Raw genomic sequence first — 13,493 nt, forward strand, 5'->3', positions numbered from 1 at the left:
TAGAAATACTGAAAAACACTCGAACACTTGGAAAGTAAACAGCATGTTATTAAATAACAAATGGGTCAACAATGAGATGAAGGAAGAAATATAAAATTTCCTTGAAAAAAATGAAAATGAGCATGCAACAACTCAAAATTTATGGGACACAGCAAAAGTAGTCATGAGAGGGAAGTTCATAGCATTACAGGCATACCCTAAGAAGCTAGAAAAAGCTCAAATAAATAGCTTAACCATGCACCTCAAAGAACTAGAAAAACAACAGCAACTAAAGCCCAGAGGTGGTAGAAGGAAGGAAATAATAAAGATCAGAGCAGAAATAAATGACATAGAGGCTAAAGAAACAATACAGAGGATCAATGAAACCAAGAGCTGGTTCTTTGAAAAGGTAAACAAGATCAATGAACCCTTAGCCAGACTCACCAAGGAAAAAAAAGGACTCAAATAAATAAAATTAGAAATGAGAGTGAAGAAGTAACAACTGACATAGCAGAAATACAAAGGATTGTAAGAAAATACTATGAAGAACTGTATGCCAAAAAATTAGACAGCCTATGTAAAATGGACAAGTTTCTTGAAAAATATAATCTCTCAAAAATCAATCTGGAAGAATCAGAAAACCTAAAGAGACCAATTACAACAAATGAGATTGAAACAGTTATCAAAAAACTTCCAAGAAACAAAAGCCCTGGGCCAGATGGATTCACAGGTGAATTCTACTGAACATTGAAAGAAGAACCAAGTACTATCCTTCACAAGCTATTTCAAAAAATTCAAGAAGACTTCCAAGCTCCTTTTTTTAGGCGAGCATAATTCTGATTTCAAAACCAGGCAAAGACAACAAAAAGAAAGAAAACTATAGGCCAATATCCCCAATGAATATAGATGCTAAAATTCTCAACAAAATATTAGCAAACCGGATCCAATGGTACATGAAAAAAAACCATACACCATGATCAAGTGGGATTTATTCTGGGGAGGCAAGGATGGTATAATATTTGTAAATCAGTCAATGTCATTCATCACATAAACAAAGGAAAGGAGAAAAACCATATAATCTGCATCAGTAGATGCAGAAAAAGCATTTGATAAAATCCAGCACTCATTTTGATCATTTATGATCAAAACTCTTGGACTGAAAAGATGACAGCGGAGTAGGCAGATGCACAGATGCCCAGCTCTCACCACCAAACTGGAATACAAATCAATTTAGGAAAAATCATCATGAAAAACCAACTCTGAACTACAAGAACAGATCTCAAAAACCAAGGAGCAAAGAAGAAGCCACAACAAACCAGGTAGGGAGCGCCTGAACCTAGCCTCCTTACAGGAACGGAGGGGGGGAGTGAGGCTGAGAGCCCAGAGGGGATCTCACATAAGGGAAAAGAGCAGGAACTACTGCTCACAGCCACTTGCCTGGTGACCAGAGAATGAGGTGTGTTGAAAAGACCAGCTTATCTCCCAAGCAGAAAGGAAAGAGAGAGGGACAGACTATGAGGGGATAAGAAATGAAGAAGACGACCTAAAAAAGCTGACTCATCCATGCTGGAGGCAGCCATAGCTGGGGGAGGGACTGAACCTTTCACAAAACAGAGCTGAATTGCTTCCAGATCAGAGATCTCCGGACATCTACCCAGCTCCAATCAGCATGACAAGACACAGCTGAAAACAAGAAGTGGGGAGGAGGGGCAGTAACTCAGGTCTCCATGGAGATCTGAGATACACCTCCCCCTACTGAAGCTGAGAAAACACCCTGCCCCCAGAGAGATTAATTGGCTAAAGAGGCCTTCAGAGTCTCAGGTTACACCCATCGCATTCCTGGATACAGTTTCAAGGAAGTCCCCTGCTGAGATAAGTAAAAAGACTTTCACCTGTTAAGAAAACAAACAAATCAAGACTAAAAAGCTGCCCAAATCCAAAAGTGGATTACAGATAACAGCTGATACCAACCCAAGAAGACCTAGAAATAACACAACTGACAACTGGAGGCAGACAACACCAAGCCTAGACTCATCCAACTATACAAATAAAATATACAAAAATAGACAATGAGAAGACAAAGAAGTACAATTGAAATGAAACCACAAGAGACACCTTCAGGAGATGAACTGAGTGGTATGGAAATAATCAAACTTCCAGATGCGGATTCAAAATAATGATTGTAAGGATGCTTAGGGATCTTAGAACAACAATGGATGGTCATTATGAACACCTAAATAAAGAAATAGCAAGTATAAAAAAGAATCAGTCAGAGATGACAAATACAATATCAGAAATAAAGACGACAATGGAAGGAATTAAAAACAGGATAGATAGAGCTGAGGATCAAATCAGTGAGTTGGAGGATAACTGAAATGAAGTCATGAAAGCAGAGAAGAAAAGAGAAAAGAGACTCAAAAAGTCGGAGGAAAACCTTAGAGAGCTCTGTGACAAAATCAAGAGAAATAACATCCGCATCATAGGGGTTCCTGAAGAAGAAGAAAAAGAACAAGGGATAGAGACTTTGTTCAATCATATCATAGCTGAAAACTTCCCTAAATTAATGCAAGATAACTCTCACAAGTCCAAGAAGCATAGAGGACTCCATTAAAGAGAAATCCAAAGAAACCTACACCAAGACACATCATAATTAAAATACCAAAGCTAAGCGATAAAGAGAAAATATTAAAAGCTGCAAGAGAAAAAAAGTTATCACCTACAAAGGAGTCCCCATAAGGATGACATCTGACTTCTCAACAGAAACACTTGAGGCCAGAAGGGAATGGCAAGAAATATTCAAAGTAATGCAGAACAAGAACCTACAACCAAGACTACTTTATTCAGCAAGGCTATCATTTAAAATTGAAGGAGAAATAAAAAGCTTCCCAAACAAAAAACAACCCAAGGAATTCATTACAACCAAACCAATGCTGCAGAAAATGTTAAGGGACCTATTGTAAACAGATCAAAGTGGGACAAGACTATAGCAAAAAAGGAATACACCTTTAAAGAAGAAAATGGCAATAAACAACTACATTTCAATAATTACCTTAAACATAAATGGATTAAATGATTCAATCAAAAGACATAGGGTAGCTGTGTGGATAAGAAAACAGGACTCATACATATGCTGTCTACAAGAGACACACCTTAGAACAAAAGATACACATAGATTGAAAGTAAAAGGATGGAAAAAAAAATTTTATGCAAATGGAAATGAAAAAAAAAGCTGAGGTAGTGTTGGGCAGATAAAATGTATTATGCTCACTTTGTTAAAGATGACACTGCCCATGTGAGGCCGTCGCCCAGGTGATATTAATGTGTGTTGGGGGCAGGCAGGATCATTGTAGCCTGAGGCTTGGTTTTGGGATTAAGCCTTTCCCACCCTTTTTTGATGTGGGGTGGTACAATCCAATCATGCCTCAGAGAAGTGACTCTACTAGGGCCTTCCCTATTTTGTATATTGGATTAGAGGTTGTGAAGCTACAATATAAAATGGGGGCAGAACAGAGTTTGTATTCTTGGTTCCTGAGATTATCATTAGAAGAGAGAGCAGAGGAGAGCAGAGAAAGGCCACGAGGAGGAGGCCAGGAGAAGCAGCCAAGATGGTGGTGTGCTGAGTGAGATGCCAGTTTGTGTAGAGTTTGTATTTGGAATAAGGAAGGAGATGGGGAACTGAGGAGAATAAGGCTGGTGAGCTAGAAACCTTTGATTCTAGGAAACTTGGATAAATCAGTAGCTTTGTGAGCACTGAATGTGAATGGGTTTTGGAGCCCAGTGTGTGTTTTTACTTGCCCGCCGGGTGCAAGCTAGGATTAAAGATGAAGGCCCATCAGTTCTTGGCTCCGTTGTTTCTTTACCGACTGTCCGAATCCAATGTGAACCTGCATGGGCTGGGCTGTTCTGATGGTGGCCATGGCCTTGGCTGCTGGCTTTACAGGTAGCAATACTTATATCAGACAAATTGGACTTTAAAACAAAGGATATAAACAGTAAGAGATAAAGAAGGCCACTACATAATGATAAAGGGAGTAATCCAACAGGAAGATATAACTATTATAAATATCTATGCACCTAATATAGGAGCACCCAAATATATAAAGCAGACTTTCATGGACTTAAAGGGCGAGATCAACAGCAATACTATAATAGTAGGGGATTTCAATACCCCACTAACATCACTAGATAGATCCTCAAGAAAGAAAATTAACAAAGAAACAGCAGACTTATTGGAAACACTAGATCAACTCGATTTAATAGATATTTTCAGAACCTTTCACCCTAAAGCAGCAGAATATACATTCTTTTCAAGTGCTCACGGTACATTTTCTAGGATAGACCACATGTTAGGGCACAAAAGTGTTCTCAACAAATTTAAGAAGATTGAAATCATATCAAGCACTTTCTCTGATCACAATGGCATGAAACTAGAAATGAAGCACAGCAGAAGAGCTCAAAAATTCTCAAACACATGGAAACTAAATAGCAGTTTGTTAAATAATGAATGGATTAAGAATGAGATCAAAGAAGAAATAAAAAATTTCCTAGAAATGAATGACAATGAGCATACAACAACTCAAAATTTATGGGACACAGCAAAAGCAGTACTGAGAGGGAAGTTCATAGCACTACAGGCACACTTTCAGAAGCTAGAAAAAGCTCAAATAAACAACTTAACCCTGCATTTAAAAGAATTAGAAAAAGAACAGCAAGTAAAGCCCAAATGTAGTAGAAGGAAGGAAATAATAAAGGTCAGAGCAGAAATAAATGACATAGAGTCTAAAGAAACAATACAGAGGATCAATGAAACTAGGAGCTGGTTCTTTGAAAAGGTAAACAAGATTGATGAACCTTTAACTAGACTCACCAAGAAAAAGAGAGAGAGGACTCAAATAAATAAAATTAGAAATGAGAGAGGAGAAATAACAACTGACACAACAGAAATACAAAATATTGTAAGAAAATACTATGAAGAACTGTATGCCAAAAAACTAGACAATCTAGATGAAATGGACAAATTCCTTGAAACGTACAATCTTCCAAAAATCAATCTGAAGAATCAGAAAACCTAAACAGACTGATTACAACAAATGAGATCAAAACAGTTATCAAAAAACTCCCAACAAAAAAAAGTCCGGGGCCCGATGGCTTCACAACTGAATTCTACCAAATATTCAAAGAAGAACTAACTCCTATCCTTCTCAAGCTATTTCAAAAAATTCAAGAGGAAGAAAGACTTCCAAGCTCCTTTTATGATGCGAGCATAATTCTGATTTCAAAACCAGGCAAAGACAACACAAAGAAAGAAAATTATAGGCCAATATCTCTGATGAATATAGATGCTAAAATCCTCAACAAAATATTAGCAAACTGGATCCAACAATATATGGAAAAAATCTTACACCATGATCAAGTGGGATTTATTCTGGGGAGGCAAGGATTGTACAATATTCGTAAATCAATCAATGTGATTCATCACATAAACAAAAAGAAGGAGAAAAACCATATGATAATTTCAATAGATGCAGAAAAAGCATTTGATAAAATCTAGCACCCTTTCATGATCAAAACTCTCCGCAGTGGGAATACAGGGAATATACCTCACCATGAAAAAAGCCATCTATGACAAACCCACAGCCAACATCATACTCAATGGGCAAAAACTAAAAGCAATCCCCTTACGATCGGGAACAAGACAGGGGTGTCCCCTTTTACCACTCTTATTTAACATAGTCCTGGAAGTCCTAGCTACAGCAGTCAGACAAGATGAAGAAGTAAAAGGCATTCAAGTTGGAAAAGAAGAAGTAAAACTATCATTATTTGCAGATGATATGATATTGTATATAGAAAACCCTAAAGTCTCAGTCAGAAAGGACCTGATAAATGAATTCAGCAAAGTGACAGGATATAAAATCAATACTCAGAAATCAGAGGCATTTTTATATGGCAACAATGAACAATCAGAAAGAGAAATTAAGGAAACAATCCCCTTCACAATTACAACCAAAAAAATAAAGTACCTAGGAGTAAACTTAACCAAGGAGACTAAAGACTTGTACTCGGAAAATTACAAAGCATTGATAAAAGAAATCAAGGAAGATACAAACAAGTGGAAGCATATTCCATGCTCATGGTTAGGAAGAATAAACATCATTAAAATGTCTATATTACCCAAAGCAATCTATAAATTCAATACAATACCAATTAAAATACCAATGACATACTTCAAAGATATAGATCACATATTCCAAAAATTTATATGGACCCAAAAGAGAACACGAATAGCCTCAGCAATCTTAAAAAAGAAGAATAAAGTGGGAGGTATCACACTTCCTGATATCAAGTTATACTACAAGGCCATTGTAGTCAAAACAGCCTGGTACTGGCAAAAGAACAGGCACATAGATCAATGGAACAGAACAGAGAACCCAGAAATAAACCCACAGTTCTATGAACAACTGATATTTGACAAAGGAGGTAAGGAAATACAGTGGAGTAATGACAGCCTCTTTAACAAATGGTGTTGGGAAAATTGGACAGCTAACTTCAAAAAAATGAAACTAGATCACCAGCTTACACCACTTACAAAAATAAACTCAAAATGGATAAAAGACTTAAATGTAGGCCGTGAAACCATAAGCATCTTAGAAGAAAACATAGGCAGTAAGCTCTTCGACATCTCTTGGAGCAATATATTTGCTGATTTATCTCCACAGGCAAGTGAAATAAAAGACAGGATAAACAAATGGGATATATCAAACTAAAAAGCTTTTGCACAGCTAAAGACAACAAGAACAGAATAAAAAGACAAACTACACAATGGGAGAACATATTTGACAATACGTCTGATAAGGGGTTTATAACCAAAATTTATAAAGAACTTGTAAATCTCAACACCAGGAAGACAAACAATCCAATCCAAAAATGGGCAAAAGAGATGAACAGACACTTCTCCAAAGAGGACATACAGATGGCCAATAGGCATATGAAAAAAATGTTCAACATCACTAATCATTAGAGAAATGCAAATTAAAACCACAATGAGATATCACCTCACACCAGCCAGAATGGCGCTCATGAACAAAACAACACAGAATAAGTGCTGGGGAGCATGTGGAGAAAAGGGAACCCTCCTGCACTGCTGGTGGGAATGCAGACTGGTGCAGCCCCTGTGGAAAACAGTATGGAGATTCCTCAAAAAACTGAAAATCAAATTGCCTTTTGACCCAGCTATCCCACTTTTAGGAATATACCCCAAGGACACCATAGAACGGCTCCAAAAGGAGAAATGCACCCCCATGTTTGTGGCAGCATTGTTCACAATAGCGAAGATCTGGAAACAACCCAAGTGTCCATCAGAGGACGAGTGGATTAAAAAGCTTTGGTACATATATACTATGGAATACTACTCAGCCATAAGAAATGATGACATCGGATCATTTACAATAACATGGATGGACCTTGATAACATTATACGGAGTGAAATAAGTAAATCAGAAAAAAACTAAGAACTATATGAATCCATACATAGAAGGGACATAAATATGAAACTCAGAGACATGAACAAGAATGTGATGGCAACAGGGGTGGGGGGTGGGGGGAGGGGGAATGGGGTGAAGAAGGAGAGAGGGGTTGGGGGAGGGGAGGGGTACAAGAAAACCAGATAGAAGGTGATAGAGGACAATTTAACTTTGGGGGAGGGGTACACAGCACAGTCAAATGTCAAAATAATCTAGAGATGTTTTCTTTCAATATGTACCCTGATTTATCAATGTCACTGCATTAAATTTAATAAATAAATAAAAAAACAAAAAAACCCCAAACTCTCAGCAAAGTGGGAATACACAGAACATACCTCAACATGATAAAAGGCATCTATGACACGCCCAAAGCCAACATCATACTCAATGGGCAAATATTAAAAGCAATCCCCTTAAGATCAGGAACAAGACAGGGGTGCCCCCTTTCACCACTCTTATTCAACATTGTTCTGGAAGTCCTAACCACAGCAATCAGACAAGTAGAAGAAATAAAAGGCATCTAAATTGGAAAGGAAATAAAACTATCATTATTTGCAGATGATATGATACTGTACATAGAAAACGATAAAGTTCCAGTCAAAAAACCACTGGACCTGATAAATAAATTCAGCAAGGTAGCAGGATATAAAATTAATACTTAGAAATGAAATGAGAAGCATTTTTATACACTAATAATGATCTGTCTAAAAGAGAATTTAAGAAAACAATTTCCTTCACTACTGCAATCAAAACAATAAACTACCTTGGAGTAAATTTAACCAAGGAGGTTAAAGACTTGTACTTGGAAAATTTTAAAATATTGATTAAAAAAAAAAATCAAGGGAGATACAAACAAGTGGAAGCATATACCTATTCATGGTTTGGAGGAATAAACATTATTAAAATGTCTATATTACCCAAAGCAATTTATAAATTTAATGCAATTTCTATTAAAATAGCAATGACACACTTTAAAGATATAGAACAAATATTCCAAAAATTTATATGGAACCAAAAAGGAACACGAATAGCCTCACCAATCTTAAAAAAGAAGAATAAAGTGGGTGGTATCATACTTCCTGATATCAAGTTATACTACAAGGCCATTGTACTCAAAACAGCCTGGTACTGGCATAAGAACAGGCATACTGATCAATGGAACAGAACAGAGAACCCAGAAATAAGCCTGCACCTTTATGGACAATTGATGTTTGACAAAAGAGGTAATAGCATACAATGGAGTAAAGACAATCTCTTTAACAAATGGTGTTTGTTAAATTGGACAGCTACCTGAAAAAAAATTAAACTAGACCACCAACTTACAGCATTCCCAAAAATAAACTCAAAATGGATAAAAGACTTAAATGTAAGTCATGAAACCACAAACATCTTGGAAGAAAACAGAGGCAGTGAGCTCTCTGACATCTCTTGCAGCGATATATTTGCTGATTTGTCTCCACAGGCAAGTGAAATAAAGGACAAGGTAAACAAGTGGGACTATATCAAACTAAAAAGCTTTTGTGCAGCTAAAGACAATATGAAAAAAATAAAAAGATAAACCATACAATGGGAGAACATATTTGACAATACGTCTGATAAGGGGTTAATAATCAAAATTTATAAAGAACTTGTAAAACTTAACCTTGAAGATAAATAATCCAATCAAAAAATGGGCAGAAGAAATGAATAGATACTTCTCCTAAGAGGACATACAGATGGCCAATAGACAGATGAAAAAATGCTCAACATCACTTATCATGAGAGAAATGCAAATTGAAACCACAATGAGATATCACCTCACACCAGTCAGAATGGTGCTCATTAACAAAACAACATATAACAAGTGCTGGCAAGGATGTGGAGAAAAGGGAACCCTCCTGCACTGCTGGTGGGAACGCAGACTGATGCAGCCACTGTGGAAAACAGTATGGAGATTCCTCAAAAAATTAAAAATCGAACTGCCTTTTGACCCAGCTATCCACTTTTAGTAATATATCCCAAGAACACCACATCAATGATTCAAAAAAAGAAATGCACCCCCATGTTTATGGCAGCGTTGTTTACAATAGCCAAGATCTAGAAGCAGCCTAAGAGTCCCTCAGTGGACAAGTGGATTAAAAAGCAGTGATACATGTATACAATGGAATAAATACTATGTTGCCATGTTAAAGGAAATCTCTTACCTTTGCGACAATATGGATGGACCTGGAAACTATTATGTTAAGTGAAATTAGCCAGGCAGAGAAAGAAAAATATCATATGACCTCACTCATTTGAGGAATCCAATGAACAACATGAACTGAGGAACAGAATAGAGGCAGAGGCGGGATCAAAGGGACCAGAGGGAAAGTAGACAGAGGGAAAGGGGATGATAGGAAGGTATCAGAAAAGGGAAAGAGATCGGTGAAATTATACACACATAAGACAACATTATAGAGAGCAGAAAAGCAAATCCTAGAGGGAAGGGGGGAGGGCGTTGCTGGGAGAGGGGCAAGGGGCATGTTGCGGGGAGCACGGGTGAAGGCAGATGCAAAGGGGGACACTAGAATCTATGTAAACACAATAAATTAAAATTAAAAAAAGAATGGCTGACCTGTACTTTCATGGAATCTCTAACAGCAAGTGCAAAAATTCCAAAAACAATGACTCCTTCCAATTAGATATATTCCTAGTCAGGTTACCTGAAAACTTTTTACAATGAACAGTTCTAGATATTCAAGTTTGTGCATGTTTTAGTTCAATAGTCATCAACAAGACAGGAAGGATTAACTTCATACAATTTTCTTGGCCAAAACTCATATTTGGAAAATAATATTCTATTGAGTTTTATGAATTCCTCAGGTGTTTTGGGAAACCATGCAATCTGGATAAAGTATTTTGTAATGATCCCTAAAAAGAACCAAACCAAAGCAATAAGGCTGTTTTTAAAACTTGATCGTTATTCTGACACCTCCAGAGCTTTGTTGATCTGATCCAGTCACTTCTCATTAAATGGAAGGGACAGAATCATGAGTTATTTAGGTGTCTGATCTATGAGCCATCTTCCCCAATTCTGGCCAGAGCAGCAAGCGTTTGTCTCATCCTTCTCTCTCCCTCACTTCCCATCCTAGATTATCTTCATCATCTTGTGACTAAAGGAGAAAATAACGCCACAGCTGTTAGTGGCTTTCTCAGCTGCCAACACAAGAACTTGATCTTGCAGAGGGAAATTCCTGCATTCAGGAAGGAGAGTCAACATGCACACTTTTAATTATACCTTCTAGGCTTCTGCTGGTAGTAGTGGTGACAGGGCACCTCTGTCTGTGCCTACCAGAGCTCCCCAAAGGACGTCTGAAGCCACAGTAGACTTGGCTTTTTGTTGCTCTTGTTTTTAGCTTCTGTATTACTGCTCTTTTAAATGAACTCTCATGTGGGACTAGACCATTACCAGCTGGGTTTCATGTGATACAGAAAAAGCATGCCATGTTCACTTGAAGGCATTTCAGAAATTTTCTGGGTCTTCTTGAATATGTGAAGAGTGGACTGGAGGTGGGAAGGGAGCAGCTTTTAAAGAGCTGAGGTCTTGCTCAGCAGTGTCTCCTTTCTCATGCTTCTACTTTTGGGGGTCAGTAAGGGCTGGAGGCTGGAGAAACTGCAGGCGTGGTGACTGAAAAGAGGAAGACGAGGAGACCCATGGATCCATCGGCAGTGCATGGAGGAAGGGGCCCTGGAGGAAGCAGCAGGAGAGGTGTGGGGCTTTGCAGGGCAGAGAGGAGAGACAGAGCCAGAGCCAGTCTATAGTGCCAGGTTGGCAAGAAACCTGACCAGCAGGGGTGGGTGTCATTGGGGTGGGGGGGTTGCAATAGAGGAGAAGGGTTCTGGGACCAGGGCCGGGCTGAAGTAAACACTTTCAAGTCCACAATCCAAGTTCATGTGTCAGGTTTCACTGATCATAGTCCTGAATCTAAATGGAAAGAGGCTAGAGAGGTTATGGTTTTGATTTTATGTTTTAAGAATAAAAAAAATTAATGGTTGAAATTCTGAAACTTTGAATCTTTACTAAGTACCTAACTATACTTTTGTGGATTTGCCTAGTTGTGATGAAATAAAAGAGGATGAAATAAATTAGTGTAACCTCTGCAAATGCTTGTGGGGAGAGGGCTGTCAACAGGAAGGAGGAGAATTCCACAGCAGAGATCAGACTACAGTCTATAGGGTGGGGCAAAAGTGGGATTACAGTTGTTCATATGAAAAATAATGCATTAATTAATTAATAATATTACAAGAAGAAAGTATGTTTTGCATACTCATAACATAACTGTAAACTACTTTTTCCTCACCTTATATATTTCTAGTTTCTGACATGAATAACGAGGAGAAGGAGGAGGAAGAGGAATAATAATAATAATAATAATAATAATAATAATAATAATAAATACTGGAATACTGGAGGCTTAAATCTAAGTTGATTTGTGGGGAAATGCGATTAATTTCTTTTTACAGATGTAACAGTTAAAAGTCATTCTTCATTCAACAAAACTTAATCTTCAGACAAGTCTTGAATGATTTTTTAAAACTTCATAAAAAGAGTCAGAGACCTGTGAGATAAGACCAGGCTGCCCACGTTTTTAAAGAAGAAACTACAGAAAAGTCTGAATAATTGTGTGGTGCATTTCAAACATGTCTTCTTTCTTTCTTTCTTTCTTTCTTTCTTTCTTTCTTTCTTTCTTTCTTTCTTTCTTTCTTTCTTTCTCTCTTTCTTTCTTTCTTTCTTTTCTTGTTTTTCAAGTGAGAGGAGAGGATATATAGAGAAAGGCTCCTGCATGCACCTGGACCAGGATCCACCTATCAACCCCCATTGCAGGCTGATGCTTTGCCATCTTAGGCCATGCTCACAACCAAGCTATTTTTAGTGCCTGAGGTGAAGGTTCCATGGAGCCATCCTCAGCACCCTGACTGATGCATTAGAACCATTTGGGATATGACTGCGGAGGAGAAGAGAGAGAGGAGGAGGAGGAGGAGGGGTAGAGAAGCAGATGGTCGCTTCTTCTGTGTGCCCTGACTGGGAATTGAACCCAGGACACCTACACGCTGGGCCAACACTCTACCTCTGAGCCAATTGGCCAGTGCCCAAACATGTTTGATGGTTGATAACCCTTCTAAAATTATAATTATTCATTTGAAGTATTAAAATTTGTATTATATATATTTATTTAGAAGATGATTCAACTACAGAATGAAGCTTTTTTAGCATTGTGAAAACCCACATTTAACAATTTCATAACTGTGTTTCTTTTTAAGTTTTATAACTCAGGAGAGATCCTTGTGTCTAATTTTTCCTGTATTCAAGATTTTGAATAAACTCTGATGTGGTCATTAATAAATATTGCAATAAAAAGTAACTATAGTCATAACCCTCTTGTAATCTAAAATAATTGTCAGGAAGTAGCTATCTTGAGAAAATGTTTACTTATCTCCTTGGTCATGTCTAACTAGAACCTGAATTAAAAAACTGCCTAAGAACAGTAACATCATAAACCTTTCATTCATTTTGATCTGATTCTAAATATCCATTGAGAGATTCTTGCCTTCTCACCCACCCAAAGACAGAGACCTGGCTACAAATTGGAACAAATGCTGACACAGATTTGCATTTTCCAGGATTCTTCAAAGCACAAGTAAGAGCTTCATGACCTCCTACAGAGTTGCCAAAAATAGCCAATTTTCCATGGTCCACTGGAAAATTGGCATTTATCAGTGAGAGAAGCTTATTCATTATGTAAGAGTACATTCTGTAGATAGTTTTTCAAATATCCACATAAAATCCAGCCCCAGTGCCAAAGTTCCAGATCTTGTCTTTACCTGGTATCTGGAGCAACGAGGCCCAGGCTGTGTTTCGAGCCAATTAGGTGGTGGCTGATTCACTGAAGAATTTGCTCTGTGTATTTTATGACAGGCTGCCAGTATAGTTCAATAACATTCCCCGTGCCTGGCTTTGGAAGGAAGAAGACAGCA

At 37.7% G+C, this 13,493-nt stretch overlaps 1 pseudogene; it reads right to left on the minus strand.

Annotated features, from left to right (window-relative positions):
• Positions 1–12,823: 12,823 nt before the first annotated feature.
• The window catches only part of LOC136329940 (S-formylglutathione hydrolase-like), a 32,708-nt pseudogene continuing 32,038 nt past the window's right edge, over positions 12,824–13,493 (minus strand).

Source organism: Saccopteryx bilineata, chromosome 3 (genome assembly GCF_036850765.1).
Source record: "Saccopteryx bilineata isolate mSacBil1 chromosome 3, mSacBil1_pri_phased_curated, whole genome shotgun sequence".
Classification (NCBI taxonomy): domain Eukaryota; kingdom Metazoa; phylum Chordata; class Mammalia; order Chiroptera; family Emballonuridae; genus Saccopteryx; species Saccopteryx bilineata.